The sequence below is a fragment of the Arvicanthis niloticus genome, chromosome 26 (assembly GCF_011762505.2).
Source record: "Arvicanthis niloticus isolate mArvNil1 chromosome 26, mArvNil1.pat.X, whole genome shotgun sequence".
NCBI lineage: Eukaryota > Metazoa > Chordata > Mammalia > Rodentia > Muridae > Arvicanthis > Arvicanthis niloticus.
Window position 1 is genome coordinate 2288231 of NC_133434.1, and position 18758 is coordinate 2306988.

Consider the following 18758-nt stretch of genomic DNA (forward strand, 5'->3'; position numbering starts at 1 on the left):
CTATCTGCTTCTGTGCCCGCCTTTTTACTCAGACTGGAAACTCTTGGAGGCTGTGGACTCTTCTGCTGCCCCTACTTAGCACTTGATAGGGCAATTGTAAACACAGGGGCCAGTGTATGTAAATATGTGTGTGTGGGAATGAAGTGAGCAAGTGAGGGTATTTATTGGATTAGCCCTTCTGAGTTTCACCTACAGTGGCAGAAATGTATCTCCCTGTTTCAGGTTTTCGAATCATTTCCATAATTAAGATAATGGACTAGTGACTAGACTTTCAGGTAGCCTTTGCTACTTCCAGGAATCTGTGGCTTTGGGACAGTCATTTGGAGAGCTGAAATGTGAACCCTTCCTGATGCGGACATTGTCTATCTTTTCATTCCGTGCTTTTGTTTTCTTCCCCTCACTAGGGACAGTAATTTTCTGGGACTGGGGAGAGGGCAGAACTTCCAGAGAGCACTGGGTGTGTGGTCCCAGGGCAGCACCAATGGTGATGGAAAAAAATACTGAAATAGAAGTCAGAGCGCCTCATTTGCTGCCACTGCTGGGACACATCCAGTTGGAGCAAGAGGACAGTGAGGCTGCCCAGGTGACGTCTGACTGGTGGCATCATAGTTGATGGAGCAGCTGTGATGAGGTTGAGGCCTTGGTCCTCCTATGAATCCGGGGAAGGGGGAATGAGGTCCCTTCTCTGTGCCCCATCATGGACTCCACAACTTGACCAGCCCTTCTTGAGCACTTTCCAGAGAAACTCTTTTCTGGATGAGGTTAGGTGCATTGGGTGCATGGAACAAGGGTCATCCCGGCCTTCACAGGGGCCAACCGCCACATTGCTACACTCTGGGCAGGAGCTTCTGGGTTTCCTGGAAGCTGAGTTCAGAAAGAACTTGCTTTGGAGTTTATGGCTTTTTAATGAATCTTTCCATTTCTTTTTATTTTTGTAGAGCCATTAAAAAAAACACAGTAACTGTCCACTAAAAACAGTCAAAAATTATGCCTTGTTTACTGGGGAAAAAAGGGTTTTTTATTATTAAAATAGGGTCTCATGCAGCCTAGGATAATCTCACTATGTAGTTAAGGATGACCTTGAAATCCTGGTCCTCTTGCTTTACCTCCTGAGGGCCAAGAGTACGGAGTGCTAGAATTATGGACATGCATGACCACACCTGGTTTTTGTGGCCTGGGGATTTGAACCCAAGGCTGTGTGGTAGTAGGTAAATAATCTGTCATTTGGGCTCAGTCCCCAGCCATGGAAATCTCTGTCAAAGCTCAGAATATAAACCACTTTCTGCATGGGCCATGCCTTCTCACCACATCCACCACTCTGAGTGCTGAGCTATGCTCTCTTTGTTTTGTTTTGCAGATGAAGGCTCTGCCCTGGTCAGAGAGGCAAAGTAACTTGCTCAGAAACACACAGCAGTAGGAGGGTGAAATACATTGAATCAGTTCAGGTTTCCCTGATAACAGAGGCCAAGTTCTGAAAGACCCACCAGACACTGCCCTCGATACACTAGGCAAGCTCACCACTGAGCTACAGTCTCAGCCTTCCCAGGGATTTTTAACTGGGTGTTCTTCAAGACTTTCTTGATTAAAGCTTTCCTTTTAGTCATTGCACAGTTTTGGTTGAATTTGTTCCCAGACCATTCCCCTTTTCCAGGCTTTAGACTTCTTACTTTGGCCATTAATACCTACAGACAAAGACCAAGAGCGTAAGACCCTGGAGGGGACCACCAGAGGCTCTGAGCAGTGTTGTTTCAGAAACATAAGCAACAGCGATGAACGTAGTTACCCCCCATTATCTGTGGTTTTGCTTTCCATAATTTCAGTTACCTATGGTCAACCACAGTCTGAAGATATAAATGGAAAATTCCAGAAATAAAATTAAAAAATGTTTGTAAGTTATAAATAGTTGTGTTATAGAACATGCTATTGTAACCACTCTATTGTATTATTAGTTACTGATGTTAATCTCTTACTAATTTATAATCCAAACTCTACCCTAGGAATGTATGTATGGACTACCATACCATAAACATAGAATTCTGCAGCATCAGGCTGTGAGGCAGCTATAGGTAAATGTAGCATGTACTGAATGGATTTTTTTGTTGTTGTTGGTCCAACATCAGTAGCCTTTTCAAAGTTACTTTGTTTTCTTCCTTCCCAATCTGGTGTCTAGGAGCCATCAGTATACACATCAGCAAATATTTGCTGTGTTCTGTGTGTTGGCTGGGATGATTATGCTGTGGTGACAGGTGCCAAACCTCAGTGTCATGTAGTCAGTGACACTTCTTACTCTTGCTGTGTGAACGCTGTAGGCTGGCAGGGGTAAGGGGTGGAGGGCTTTGCTAGGATCAGGCGGAAAACAGCTGTTACCCCAACACGTGCCGGAGGATAAAAAACACAAAGACTGACATTCTTCAGCTTCTGCCAGAAGTGAATCCATTGGTGAAAGCAAGTCCAGTGCCTATCTATGTCCTCTCTCAACTTCAGGGCAAGGATCCTGCTGCACAGACTGATTGGGAGAGATATGGACTATCTGGTGATAATGTCTCACGTACTTAATGTTGGGTTAAGTATAGTGAACAAATAATTGTGAGTCTCAATGTTGCCTTGAAGAAACTTACTACTGGACTGGGACCCATCATCTCTGAGACATTGTAGGACACTCTAAGGTGGTGTAGATTCCTGTTCCTTGTCAAGCTACATAGAAGGGACAGTACGGTTTCAGATGGTGCTTGCAGCCCTGAGAAGACCATTGAATAGGAGACTCAGCCCTGGAAAACATGTCTTAAGTAGTGGGAGGTTTAAGTAGAAAGAACAATAGCTTACTCGATAAAAAGGATCCTTGGTGTGGATGGCTTTTCTTACCTTAACTTTGTATCATCTAACTCTTTGCAAGCCTTCTTTGAAAATTTGTATCAGCTTGTTTCCTCCTTTGATAAGCTACAAGCTTCTACAAGCAGAATCTTACTTATCTTTGATTGTCAGCTCTTATCTAGTATCTAGGGCACAGAAGGGTGTGTTACTTGTTGTTTGGATGAGCTAATCTTGCTGAGCTATCTTGAAACAGGGTCTTACAGGAGCAAAGTGCACCCAGAGCCTGAGACCACCCACAGAAGCATCCTTGGCAGGCTGGAGGCTCAGGACCACTTCTGCTCTTTCTCAACCAACCAAGCTGCTCTTACCTACGTTCACCATATTCCTTCTCTTCCTTGGACATCTTTCTTCAGACATCTTTAGCTGGGCTTTCTCAGGAAGGAAAGGTTCCAGTCTTCTAAAATAGCAATTGCGTACAGACGGCATCTTGTCTGTGCAGCAAGGTCAGTCAAGAATCCGAAAAGACTTGAGTGTTTAATGCTTGGAGATCTCTTCACTATGGGGTTCTCCAGTTTACTGCTGCGATGACTCTGTGGAAACAGACCCCCACCCTTTCGCTTAAATCCACCCGCAGAGGAGGGCTAGGACACAGGTGTTTTGACTCATCTCTTTCAGCTCTGCTCTCACAGATGGAGGTTGCCACTTAAACTTGTTGATGAAGCTCACACTGACCTTGCATTTGCCCTTATAATAAGACAATATTTAAAGCAACACAGAAACAAACAGAGGAGACCAAAATAACTCGGTTTCTATGGTGAGAGGTGAACAATACCACAGTCAACACAAACAGAAGCTCTCACAGAAACCTCAACACACCAAGAACATTTAACTTCTGTTAATGACATTTGGCCCATGTGGGTGGGGCTTGGGATCCCAGTGAAGCTGGCCAGCTAGTCACACTGATGGGGTAGTCCACTGAGCTTCAGGACACATCGTCATCATTTTGTAGGCATCTGAAGTCAGTTATAGCTCAGCTCAGGGCTGTATCTGATTTCTGAGCTCCAGGCTTGCCATCTGTGAGGTAGGGTAAGAATCATAGTATGTTTGTCCGAAATATCAAAAACAAGCTTGAAAATGTGGGACAAAATGTCATGTCAGACCCATGGGAAGGGCACCCAGGAGATTATTTCTACTCCCAAACCCAGCCAGGATAAAAAGGAGCTGTTCTAGGACCCTGTCTCAGACGTCTTAGCTCAGCCACAATTCAGAGGTTTGATGGTGGAGAGGTGAAGAGAGAAGGTGGGAATGGGGACGGCAGGGTTACACAAAGAGGGTCAGTGGAGGCTCGTGGAAGGGAGGAAAGAAAACAGCTCAGAAATAGGGGCTTGGTTAAAATTATCTGATGAATGTTGCCTCTCACTTCTCTCTGAAAGCAATGTTCTCCAAAAATAATCTAAGGGTTAGAAAATCAGCATAACATTGTGGTCAAGGAGAAGAGCTCAAGAGTCAGACTAGCTTGAGATTAAATTAGTTACTCATTAACTGCCGAGTTGCCTTGGGAGAATTATTTAACCCAGCGTAACTTCACTTTTCACTTCTCCTTAATTCGAACCATACTGTCATCTTTTATGGGTTAAGATTGATAATCCATATCAAGTATTTCTTTCCATACTCGACAAACAATACTGTTGATTCTTTGTGTGATCAGCCGTGGAGATGCTGGGAGAGAAGTGTTTCTTGGAATTGCGTTGAAACCCAAATTCACCATCTAAGGGGAAGCTCCCTTCATACAAATGAATGTGGGAACCCTTGCCTGCTTTCTCCCTTCCTTCTTACCTGACACATGTGGCCTTTCAATCAGTCTTAACTAATTAAGCATTTCATTGAACAGTTCTGAAATGCTGGCGTGTGTCAAAAAAAAAAAAAAAAAAAAAAAAAAAAAAAGAGAGAGGACATTAAATCAGCTGTGAATCGGGATCAATTTAAGAATGCCACAAGCTGAAATAACTGTGTTTAATTTTGTTGGCCTGAGAAACATAAAAGTAGGACTAAGTGAGCCTCCAAACTCTTATGAGGGTTGTCACAACTGGGAAGCCTCTGCTTCCCGATGGCCAGTGAGGTCCCACACAGCCTTGTATGGAAATGTAAGCTTCGTTTCCACAATACCTCCATGGCTTTGTTCCAACTGGAATCATAATTAGCCAAGACCAGGCCCTATTTCCTTTTTTTTTTTTTTTTGAAGCCATGTTTGCTGTAACCTAGGATAAACAAACTCCAAAGCAGACCTTAGACCAGGAAGCACTCTGAGAACATATATCCTGCCCTGGCGGGGAGACAGGATCCGATGAATGAGCTCATGGGTCTCTGTATCCTTCGGCTGTGACAGATGCCATTCAAATAATGACAGGAGCCTCACAACCGTGAGCTGTCCGAAGAGAGGAAAATAGAAGGCCCAGTTGACTTGGCTCAATGTTCATCTCTGTTAGCATAGGAAAATGAGACAGATACCAAAAGCATCCTTGTTAACTCTGCCCACGTGGAGATGAAAATCAAAATAAGGGAAATTTGAACCTTCTTAACTGGAAAGGATAAGTCACAATAACAAACCTTAAGTGGCAAGAAAAAATTGTAAACAACACAAAACATAAAATATAAAAACCCTTTGCAGATACATTTTAGTACTGCCAGGTTGCTCTGAAGTCTGTGGCCGAGTTGAGTTCTCAGTGAAGCTTCCATGGGACTGAGGTACCATTAAGTCTCTCTATAAAGATAACAGACAGGCTCAATACTAGAAAGTTAAGACAGACCCAGGCCTCTTGCTCAATGTGGAACACAGTCTAACAGAGCTGGGCACACAGGCCACATGCAAAGTTCCCCCTTGAATCCAGTGGCTCCAACCCCCATCATCTGGTCAAAGAAGAAAACCTATTGACAATTGAGTCTATGGAGAAGACTCTAAAGTCAGAACGCCAAGGAGTCAAATCAGATCTTATCTGTGCAGGCTGGCTCTGATCCGAGTCAATCCACCTGAGCGTCAATTGTATCCATCATTAAATAGAAAGTAAAGCCTGACACTAATTAACCAGCAGGACAAAACAGTTGAGAATGTGATTTGATTTGAATCTAGAAAGGAATTGACACATCTGTAAAACAGTTCGTCTCCCTCCCTTTCCACCGCACTGTTGGATCTCCTGTCAAACTTCTTGGCTTGCCTAGACTGTAGATATTTCTCTCATAAGCTTCATTTGGCTGCAGGGTGACTGGGAAGGACAGGCTTGGCATTGAGAGTGTGTGTGTATCCAACCCCTGGATGTGGGTGGCATTGGATGAAGCGAGGTGAGTCATGACGTCTTTGGCTCTCCTTCTTTGTTCCCAAGTCCCTCCTTGGGACCACTGCTTCACCTCTTTTTCAGTTTATGGAAGATGGAGAGGAGCTGAACAGAGGTTGCCCCTTTCCTAAGCCTGACCACAAGGCTATCCAGTTATATAGTCATCTATCTTAATCTTGCCTCTCGGGAGGAGAAGAGGCCAGGGCAAATTTGAAAACCATTTCCATAAAACTGATGCTACAAGTCAACAAGGAGCCTGTGCTCAGCCTTACATACAGCATTTTCTGAAGAACAAAGATCTGATTCACACCAATTCATTGACTACTTCACTTGTAATTTTCTCCCTTAATATATTATAAATGCAGGGAACAGGAACGCGGGCTTCCCAGATGAGGAGTTACACACATCATTTTTGTTTTCCACTTTCTCAGTATTTCCTGTCCACCCCCATATCCAACCAACATACCCCATCACTACATGGAGAGAGACTGGAACTGCTTTTGTTTGGAACAGAGGGGAGCCTTGCTTGCTTGCAGGGGCGGGGGGTCGGGGGGCGTGGAGAGGAATTTTACGGGATGCTGTGGTCCACCATCCTCCACTCGCACCTCTCTTCCCGGAGCCTGATGCCAGAGGATGGGTGGGTACCTGAACCTTGGCAACACATCTTTACACTAGGAAGGATGAGGCTGGATCTGTAGACATCTGCAGAGGAAGCTCCCCATCCTGCACCCCACCCTACCTGGTTGTTTGCGAGGTAGCTGTGAGCTGCGTAGGCGGGCAGCCACAGAGTGCGCAGCCAGTCAGCAATTTCTCAGATTTGGGAGTTTGATTTGGCTACGGAAGTGTTGGAGATACTGACATAAAAACCATACAGTTGCTTGAGTGTTTGGCACATTCACCTGCATGTCACAAATACATTCGAACTGTGTGGCCTGCTTCTATCTAGAAGGCAGAGAACAACTTGGCAAAAGTTTCCTGTAGCCCAGGGTTCCTTGGTACTCTGAGCAAAGACGCAAAACATAATGGGCAAGAACGCTATGGCGAAATGGGAAGACTGATTTGTAGAAATATTAAAACTCTGTGTGTGTGTGTGTGAAGCATGGTGGCTCATGCATGTAATCTCAGAACTCTAAGGTTCTGGGGTACAAGGGTCTGGAGGTAGCCTCAGCTACATAACAAGTTGGAGGCTAGCCTGTGCTATGAAATACACTGCCTCAAAAATAAAACAATGAAACATAAACACAATGCAAATAAAAACAAAGTACAACAATAAAAATCAACGGGAACACGGCAAACCGAACCAAACCCCCAAAATTTTCATTTCCATGAGCTATGACGCTATTCTTCCTTTATGTTCCAGTGATGATATATATATATAATTTACAGGGAACTTCTCATTGGCTTCCCGTAAATTATACCTGGAAAAGTAAATCAAACTTTCATTTCTGGAAATTTGGTGTTCCTAATGACCTCATCTTGACATAATGATACTGTAGGAAGATCACTATGCCTTCTGTACAAATGGTATCCTATGATTAAAAAAAGAAAAGAAAAGACTAAGGGACTAGAGAGATTGCTTAGCAGTTAGAGCCTTTACTGCTCTTGAACCTGGTTTGGTTCCTCTAACCTTAAAGATTCTTAAATAAAACCAAAAGTACATTTTTCTAACAGATACATGATTGTACATAACATGCTTGTATTTTAAGCAACTAAGTTATACTTAGAATTTCTGGAAATTGTGGCAATGCAAGATAAGAAAGGCAAAATTCATGGCCTGAGTGTGAAGGAGTAAGTCATAAGGACAGCAGTGATTGCAGCCCTGATGTGTATACAAGGTGTCTGGGATGTGAACTGGGAATGTGAATACTCAGCAGAGATGGTGCTGTTGTATCCTCTGAAGGGTGAAGACAAGAAGAGGAGGAGGAGGAGGAGGAGGAGGAGAAAGAGGAAGAGAAAGAGAAGAGGAGGAGGAGAAAGAGGAAGAGAAAGAGAAGAAGAGGAGGAGGAGAGAAGGAAAGGAAGGAAGACTGACTACAAGTTGATGAACAAGATGAAGAATATTTCCAATGGTAGAACCCATGTGCAGAACACACCAAGAAGTGGATTTCGATCAAGAGGGTTTTTTTTGTTTTTTGTTTTTTTTAAATTCAACCTATTTCCGGGAAGCTCAGGAGTAGTCCAAGTACATTAATTGTAATTTCCCTGTATGTCAGAGTCTACGGAAAGGAGGGGTTATGAAGAAGACTTTGGGAAAGCACCTTCTTTTGACTTAAAATACCCATTTGCCCACTGTTCTTTTGTTTTCTGTTGCTGTGATAACTACCATGACCAAAAGTAACTTGGAAAGAAAGAGTTTATTTAGCTTACGCTTCCAGCTAACGACCAGTCCATGGCGGAGGGAAGTAAGGGCTGGAAATCACGCAGGAACCAAAACAGAATCCATGGAGAACACAGCTTACTGGCTTGGTCCCTCCTGCTCACACTCAGTCATCTATCTTAAACAAGCAAGGATTATGTGCCCAACGGTGACACCATCTTTGGTGAGCTAAGTCCATTTGTGTCAATCAACATGAATACAGTTCTATACAGGTATGGACAGAGGCCAATCTCATCTGGACATTCCTTCTATTGAGACCCCCTCTTCTCAGATGACCCATGGTTGTGTCAAGTTGACAATAAAAATCCAACCAGGACACCAGGTACATGTGGCATTCTCAGAAGTGGCATATAGTTCATAGGACCCAGTGTAACACCAGTGGGTTAGCTGTCATCATGTCATTCTTCCAAAGCTGCAACTCTGTGGACTTGAGTAAAATGAATTACATATCCTTTCTAGATGGCTGGCTATTTTCCTGGGTAGTACCAAAGTTAGTCTTCCTTTGATACTCATCAATTGGCCCTTGTTGGTTAATTTAAAGTAAAATGCTTCCTCTTCTACATTTCAGCCCTTTACATATTTAAAAGCAACCTAGGAGACTGAACTAGGCTCACAGATTCCTAGCCTGGCTGGAACCATAGGCTTTGGCTAGTCCAGTGTAGAAACCTTATACACAACATTTCTGCCAGCTGCTCAGACAACACTGTCTCTGCCCACCCAGGGCTTTCCTAGATATTCATTTCTGTTTTGAACAGTGCCAACAGTTCGAAGGCTCTCTAGATGTTCAAAAGCTCTTCAGCATTTCGCTCTGAAATATGCTCCCCGGTGGTGTTTATCCATTGGTCCAAATTGTGTGATGCTGGTGTATTATGAGGCAGTCACAGTTCCAACAACGAGATAGTCTAACAGGCTCCTACAAGGAGACAAGGCAGGATTCATCTGAGTGACTACAAGTAGCATCTTCAATGCCTTTCATGTACAAATCCCTTCCAGTTAAGTCTTAAGTGCAGTTTCTCCTTCTCCATTAGTTCATTTTAATTTTCAACATCTAAACAGAGAAGAGATTGTTTGCTGAGAGTACAGGCAGTAGGAAGGGTGTGGCCTATACCTGGATCCAATATTGCTGTGTTTGGTGGCACTGCTGAAGCCAGGAGGGACTGAAGTCAAGCAGGAACTCTCTCACAACGATGCTTATTGGTTGGATATCACCGTTCTCCAGAATCCCACTTGCTGATACGTGGGAGTCGTGGGAGTCGGCATCCCCTGAGATAATGAGATGTGCTGGGGCTGTGTCCCTCAGACTCCTCCCACTTCACACCAGAATTGCAAGTCCCAGACTGGGTGGAACTCATGATAAAAGCAAAACATCAGAAGCCTCTCTGTATCTTATCCATGGATGTGCTCCAGAGGAATTTGTGATGGAAGATACTAGCATTTTTGAGGTCCACAGACTGTCAAAGTTGAGAGATATGCAACCTGTGCTTGATCTCCAGACCTGTGTTAAACTGTCCATAGGGTTAGGGGGATTGGGGCTTGATGGAATTTATCTTGTGGGGGATTGGGGATTGATGGAATTTATCTTGTGAGGAATGGGCATGTAGTCCCAGGAACTTAGCAGTACAAAAATTATACATTGGAGCTTCAGGTAACCCAAAATGTAGCTCTATCTTTCCACAAAATAGAACATCAGATTCCAGGAATGCCTATGCATTTTAAACTGCAGGCAAGTTGAGTCTCCCTTCTGTGTTCAGAGTCTGTAGTGGAAAGTTCAGTCTCTTCCTAGTCTCTCTACGACGTGGAATACAATCTTAGCTGATTCTTTGATGAGATAAAAGATGGACTTTCCTGGTCCAAAGGAAATAAAGTGTACTTTTAACTCTTCCTTGCCTCTCTCTGCTGGAGCCTGCAAGAAGGAGCTCTAGAGTCAGTTTTTCACTTCAGAGCCATGCAGCCTGACCCAGGAGCTCATGCAAGAGAACCTGCCCTTGTCCCTGAACTGCGGAGCAGAGCTTTCCCTTCCAGAATGAGATAAGAACCCAGGGCACATCGTGGTGGAATCAGCTAGTCACCTGTCTTCCTAGGGGAAGATGAAAGGCATTGCATTTCATTGTTTTAGAGAGAAGGAAGTGGAAAATATTAAAGGCAAACAAGTCAAAGGAAGAATCGAAATAGGAAATTCCTTTCATATAGAATTCACCAAGCAAGGAAGGAGAGGCGGTTAAGACCAGGGAGCATACTGCCATACTGCCGATGCACCATGAGTCTCCCACCGGAGACTTTCACATAATCAACTCTGTAATCCTTTACTTCACAAAGGAGCACAACAACCAGAGAGAGACCTTACCTCTGACACACACATGGTTAGTGAAGACAGTAGTTGAATCCAGTCTTGTGATCTATCTCATTGCTAGAAGTGTCAGTATGATATAGAACACTGTTCTGGTCTCAGTTTCTGACTTTTGAGGAAGACACGTGAGAATTTTCAGGCAGGTATTTTAAAAATATATATTGTGAAAGGCAAACTTTATAGTTAAGATTTATGACTAAGGGAAAATAAATTAAAATGCTGCCTGCTGTGAGATCTGTTTTATTGAATGAAGCATAATACTTATTCACGTAGGAAAGATCTGAAATAAGTATGCACTGCGACATCATCACTGCCCACTGGAGATGAAGGGTTAGAGATTGATGGATCTTCTCGTCTTGATATTTTCTAGTCTCCCAGTTTTTAAATAGTTTAGTTTATAAAAGAATAAATTGAAGGAAAAAAGTACAAGACCAGGTTTCTTTGGGACTTGAGAATACAATCTTTGGGGCCAGGGTTCTAGCCCAGCAGTTTATCTAGTATGGTCAAAGCCCCAGATGCCATCTCTATAGTCCCACCATCACCAAACAAGAGAAAAACTCATTGATTCTCAGTCTTGGGAAGTGATGTTTAAGAGAAGATCGTAATGTCGACACAGAATCTTCACCCAGAAAGCCATTGCACTCTGATCACTTGAATGGTAAACGCTCCCTAGAATCTTCTGTTATCTCTGATCCACCAGAATACGGCGCCTGCTTAGAGCACAAAGAAATTACACTTTAAAAAAGTTTTTGCGTTTACTCTTCTCCTATCTTCTTTCCCCTTTTCAGAAGTATCTACCATTCAAACATTCATAATTTCAAAAGTGTGGGGTTTTCATCATTTTATTTTGTTTTGTATGACACGGTGAAGGCACGCACGTGGGCATGGAGATCAGAGGAAGATTTTCATGAATTAGTTTTCTCTTTCCTCCTCCTGTGGCTTCTGGTCTCCAACTCAAGCTTCTATGACAAGCTCTTTCACTCACAGAGCCATCTGGTCTACCTCATGCCCCATCTATTTTTTTTTTTTTTTTTAATGCCACCAAAGTAAAATTACAAGTCCTCACAGCACTGTGTTGTACCTCAGCCAAGGATTAGCTGGGGTATAAATTGACAGAAGGTGATTTGCTCAGTGTCTTCAGATAATAAGGCAGGCACTTAGTATTTGTGAGTTGGTCACAGGGAGTAAGGTCAGCACTGTTGGTGGCTTAAGATGCTTCTGGCTGGTATAAGACTTGAATTCAAAGGTGTGTGATTTTCCTTAGTTGGTTTTACAAAGCTCTTGGGGAGCAGATGGGCACATAAACCACTAGCTTTTATAGCCGAAGTCTTACTCTCCATACTCTGTCCTACTCTTAAATCAGGACCAGGATACCATGGCTATCCACATGCTCACTGTGAAGTATGCTCTGTAGCCGGTAATAAGTCATAACAGGACTGACACAGCTCAGGTAGCTTTTAGACCTAAAACTCATGGAAAATGAACTCAAAAGTGCAGCCATGCTCTACCCATTTAGACAATTCCATAGCAAGCATTGAGCCAAAGGCTAAAGTGCCCCGGGTGAGATTCAGTCCCTCCTCCAGACACTGATCAGCTTTTGGCTGTACAGGTCACTGCAGTCACTACAATGATCTTCATAACACTAAACAGACAATAATGGTATTCAAGGGACACTGAAAAACTGCCTCTTAGCAAACTTTGTGGGTGGTGAAGACATTGTCTCTGTCTCAACTAGGACTGTGGAATGTGGAGAAACCATACTGTCTACCTTCCATTAAGGGTCATAGTAATGAAAAAAAAAATTGCTTTGTAGAAATTTCTACTTTGTAAAAATTGCTCCCAATGGAGATTATATAGCCCCCCCTAAATCACAGCTTCTTTTATGTTACTCATCCTTAAGGAAAAATAAAGTGGAGGATGTATCCAGACAAGGTCTTAAAGAATCAGGGAATACCAGACCAGATGGAGACCAAGTTGCCCTGATAACAGCCCAAGGGGTGGTGACTCATTCTGTCTGTTTACACAGCCTGCATTTTCTGGTCAATTGTCATCTCTTCACTTTGTGCTACATAAAAGGTAAATTATTCTCTTGACAGGTTTCTTTTTTGTGTTGCTTGGGGATGGAAATAGGTCATTGTGTAACAGTTTTATGGTGTCTACCAGAGGTGAGCAAGGCTGCCAGAGTTTGGTATTATGTTATGTGACACCAGCAGAAGTAATGAAAAGATCAAAGGACTAAAGCCTGGAGCCCCAGGTGCTGCTCAGTGTGGGAATATTTCCTTAGTCTCGACAAAATCTAGGGTTTGATTCCCAGCACCACAACAAGTTAAGAAATAATCAGATGAGTTGGGTTCTTTACATCCAACAACCAAATAATCATTTGTCTATCAAACCATCTATCTGTCCATCTAGAGAGTTACCACACATTAATAGATTTATCCAGCCATCCACTCATTCATCCATCCATCATCCATCCATCCATCCATTCATCCACTGATGCATCCGTCTATCAAATATTTATTTAGCCTTTATTTGGATTTCGGGCAAGGACACGGGATAAGTGTTAAAGGAACAATGACAAAAAGACTAATTCATTTCTTCCTGCTTTTTCCACAAGCAACGAAAATGAATGTCGAAAAAAATCAATATAATTTTCGGAAAAAAAAAATAGTTTGTGGAGGAAACCTGTAATGAGAAGGCAGAACCTAATGAGAGACAGGATACAGCAACAGTCAAAGAGTATCTCCTTCTTGCAGAGGTAGAACTCAGGCTGATGCCCAGATACAAGAGTGTGAGACATCTGGATCTTCTTAGCTTGTCTTCTCAAGTCCCTGAGTGCAGAAATGGTCTCTGCCGTGTTCAAGAAGGAAAGGAAATAATGGAGAGTAAAGATGTCGGCAACAGACCTGGTGTTTGGTTGAATGATATTTTAAAAGGGCTCAAGAAGAAATTGATCCAATTCCTATCATTCATCAGCCCTAAGCCAGTTCAACGACCACATTAACAGTCAGAAAAGGTGTCTATCTGTACATCTCTCAGCACACTCATGGCTGCAGGTGGCTGTGGTTATAGCACTCAGAGAATGGTCAAAGTTATGATGAGGTTTCTGGGGTGCATTGGTGTTCTTTATTCTCTCTGGTCTAGGAGGCCTGAAATGTTCAGGGAAGGCCATTGTTTTTTGGTGTGAAAATGGGGGCTTTGTTCCAACAACAGATCAGCTTCGTTATAATTTTGTTTTTTCAGTGTGACTATTTAGCTAGTGATAACTTCTCCAGTCTCATTCAAGGTGAACAGCAACGCGGGGGACACTGACTCGTGAATGTAGGCTGACCTTGTCAGCTTTGAAGGTATGCAACAGCCTTATCAGCTTTCTCTTGATCAAGAGATTAGTCTCTCTGACTCTTGTTTATTTACTTGAGAGGTGATGAGTTTGCAAATACCCAAGGATGATTTCCATCCCACAGACTCTTGGCTTCTGAAGTTCTTGATCCCTGTGTTTCTGATCTGAGGAGCAATGATTTTTTTTTTTTTTTTTTTTTTCCTGAGCAGATGATACTAAGTCAGCCCATGGAAGGAGATGTCTAAGGCATGGAGCTCAGGTCGCCACTTCCCAAGAACCCTGGAAAAAAGGAGAGCCCAGAGTGATCCCAGAATCCCTTGCAGCCTCCCAACAAAGAGGAAAAGTTGAGGATCATTTTTATCCACCACGGACTAAGTAAGGTCTGCATTAATGGTTTCCTGTTCTCCCAGTGAAAGCAAGCTGCTAGGGAAACCCAAAGAGTCGTCCCTGTTTTGGTGTCTTGGGAAGGTCTAACTTTGAGATTAGGCTCAGACTACAATCAGTGGGCAATTCCCCCCCCCCCCCCCCCCCCGAGACTGGGGAGGAGGCGGGCGGGAGCGAGCGGGATTCAAAGAGCCGGGTCGGACCCGTGCCCTCTGCAGGCAGACACCTTACAGGCTGCGCCACCACCGGTTCGCTGTAGTGGGCAATTTCTAAAGAAATGCAGTTCACATTCTCCTGTGAAGGCCATCAAGGCATAGCTGCTGCTGTCTGCCAGACCCAAAACACCCTCTCTAGAAAGCACATCTTAATTATCTTCCTGGGCATTGAACCAGCCTCTCCGGTCCTGATTAGCAGCCCAGCAGGCAGCCAGGAGGCAGGCGGCCCCATGGCTTTTCTCTGATATGCAGAAAGTCTGAAGAACTGGAATAAGAAGCAGAGTCTTGGCTTCAGCCATAACACCAATCAATAGCGGCAACCTTTCCTTCCAGTATTTGATTCAATACACGCACTGTGCTCATAGATTTTTCTAACCTTCATAATAATCTCATGGTGTGTCATATAGTTATTTCATTATATATAAGAAAAAGGAAGACCAGCACTGGTAAATAATAATAAATAATATATAATTAATAATAAATAATAATAAATAAATAAATAAATAAATAATAGCACTGGTTGCCCATGGTAACCCGGGAAGAAACAGGGCTGAGATTTGACTAGGTGAAGTTAGGCCTTAAATGTGTTCTAGAAACTTATGCTGTAATATAATCTTTATCAGGTGGAGACTCTTGGTTTTGAATTTATAACCTTCTAGTTTGTAGATGCTACAACCATATGTTCATCTTGTCATTGAGACCAAAAGTGTCTTGTGAGTTGGACTGACAGTGTGAAAAAGTGAGAGATATTTGACAGAGAAGGGGCAAGAAGGACAGAAGTAGAGGGGAAGGAACCAGATGGACCTTTAATGGAATACTAGATAGCAAGTATCATCCACTATCTTGATTCTGAACTTGTGGGTTCCAAAGACTGCTCAACAACCAGGATAGAGCTGGTGTGAGGAAGCATTGACAGACATCACTCAGTCTGCTCTATATGCGATCCATCTGGGACCCCATTCCCAGCCCACTTCATATTACAGAAAAGAAGTTCAAAACAGAAAGTTGGTGCAGACAAGAAGGGTGCAACATATTATCAAGTCCCTGAGGACAATGCCAAGAAGTCCATTTTCTCCTTAGATAGGTTTTCTGGCACACACAGAAGGAAGAGCGCCTGGCTTCCAGATGTGGGTATGCACATGTGAACCACCAGAGTTCCATCTGGAGGCTCAGGACAGGAGCTCGGCTTTTGATCATGTGAAAGAGAGCGATTCATTACAAAGTACAGGCTAAAAGGTTCCAGAGCCCCGGTGTGACTCGACGAAGGTTCTCCGCTCCTCGGTTTCGTTTTATCTTAACCTTCTGCGGCCTCTTCGATATTTGGCGACAAACAGCCGATAATGGAGTCTGGGTTTTACCTGTACTGTTTGGATCTTTTGCTCAGATGTCACTTTTCTGTGTAGTCTCCCAAGCATAAAAAAAAAAAAAAAAAAAAAAAAAAAAAAAAAAAAAAGGCAGTTCTCCTTTAAATGAGCGGGAAGAAATGAGATAATACGTTAGGTGCCTAAGTCATTAATGTTTTGCTTGGGGTTTCCTTAAATATGTCGGTATCCCCCATTTCAGAGTTAACTTTCTATGTGGAAAGTGTCATAAAGAACTACTATAAGTTGCTGGGACAGGGCTCCTACTTTTTAGAGCTTGGGGTAGAATTGAGAGAAGATTGGTGTGAAGAACTGAAGGCCCTAACCGCTTGTAATGTCCAGGACTTTACTGTCTTTTTCTCTTTAGGAGGTATTGGCTTGCTCAGTAGATTTTTTTAGGATGAGAAAGGGAAAAGGGCATCTTCACAATGTAAGCAGCCATTGCACTGGAGATCCATACAGGTGCTAGCTCAGCTCGGTCTGCAGGACATTGACCTCACCTGTTTAGGCTAATCCACAAACTTTCTGCTGAGAGGCAACAGCTCGTTTTTGGACATAACTCTCAACAAGGATTCACTTTAATTGTCAACTTAGTGCAAGTTAGAATCAACTAGAAAGGAGGGATGGTCTCCATCAGATTGGCCCATGGGCCTACCTGTGAGGGATTTTTGAAAAACTAAATTAATCAAGGAGAGAAGACCAACCCTGGATGAGGGTGGTGGTGCCATTTTATGGGCTGGACCCAGCACCTTGTGTATGAATGAAAAAGGTTAGCAAGGCAGTCACATGCACACACTCATTTCTCTGGCCTTTTGACTGCAGATGTTAGTGTGACTAGATGCTTCGAGTTCTTGACTTCTCTGCACTGGGGACTGTCACTTGGAATTGTGAGCTAAAAGCTTTCTCCTTGAAGTTGATTTTTTGTCAGGAAGCTGCTTCTATGGAATGGAGAGCCCGTGCGCCTAGCCATTACTACCTCTTTTTCTTCTGGATTTCAGGTAAGTCAGCATACCCAGTGCATGCAGTACTACATACATACCACATACATACTACATGCAGTACTACATACATACTACATACATACTACATTCAGTACTACACATTGATCCCAGGACTTCCTACATGGTAGGTAAGAATTTACCAACCGGGTGACCTCCCTAGCTTCAGTTCATAAGCTCTTCTTCTGGAGGGTAATTTTCTTCTGTTATCATCATAACATCTTAGAAACTGTGTACATGTGTGTTCATAAGTGTGTGTAGGCCAGAGGTTGATATCAGATGTCTTCCTCAATCATTTTTTCAAAACATGTCTGTCTCTCTCTTATGTGTATTGCTTCCCACACCAGTGTCATTTTGTTCTGTTCTTTGAGTTTACCAGAGTGCACAGTGCACACATTGATTAAACTAAACCAACTGAGCCAGGACCAGGGAGTGGGTTGCCTTCCAAGGGATTGTTAATACACAGGAGACATTTGACTCAGGATCACCTGGACTGCATTTCTCTGAACATGGAACTTGTCAATGCAGCCAAACCGCCTGGCCAGCCAACTCCAGAGACTTTCCTGTCTCCACCTCCACCATTAAGACTTCAGGTACATGATGTCATACCCAGCTTTCCTGTGGGCACTGGGGATTGAACTCAGATCTTCCTGCTTACATAGCAAGCTGTTTCCAAAAGGTATTTACAAAAGATCCAGCTTCATTATTTCTTTCTTTTGTATGTAGAGATCTACCCAATGCTGTATTTCTGAAGACACTGTCTACACTAAAATATGCTGCCTTCCTGGGCATCCACTATCTAGATATATTATGCTGGCTATGGCTCCTGCACCATTTGGATTTCTGTTCTATTCTCTTCTGCACTAGGACGGGTTGCAGCCGAGGATAAGGCTATAAGGTCCTAAAGGCTGACTTTGTAGGAACTCTTTGTATGAACTTGTAGACAAGTGTCTCTCTTCCCACAGTAGTATGATCTGGTTAGATTCCTAGTGCTGAGACCAGTGCCCGGGGCTAACATTTATTCAACTAAATTGACTAAGTGAATAGCAAAACAGGGCTTTCATCCACCTCATGTTAAGACACAGTGCGGGGAAGGAGCATGAGCATTAGATCCTGTGTGAGCCACAAGCTCATTGGAACTGTGCTGTTATCAGTGCAAGACAAGGGATAAACATGATGGTTTTCTGAATGATGTTTTGGGTCTTTATGGAATCTCAAGTGAAGTAGTTGTGTCTTCATTAAGAAGGGAAGGAAGGAATTGTGAAAATCCATTACTCAACATAAATGGAATCTTAGGGCAAAAGTCTTGGGACTGCAGGCAATAGAAACCTTTTCCAATATTTTTCCCCCATTCGTAGAAATGAGATTTCACTGTGACATCCTCATCACCCCCTTAAGTGAAGAAGAGATATTTTGTATGTTTACCTAGAGTCGCTTAAGACTTTCATATTGGGTATGTTTTCTTAAAATGAGACATATATAAACATTTCTTCCTTTTAATCTCTATACCATAGATAAATCAAATCCACCAATGTTTATTCATGGGAGGTATCTCCTAAAGCCATGAGGGCCACCAATGCTCTTCTGTGGCCAGGG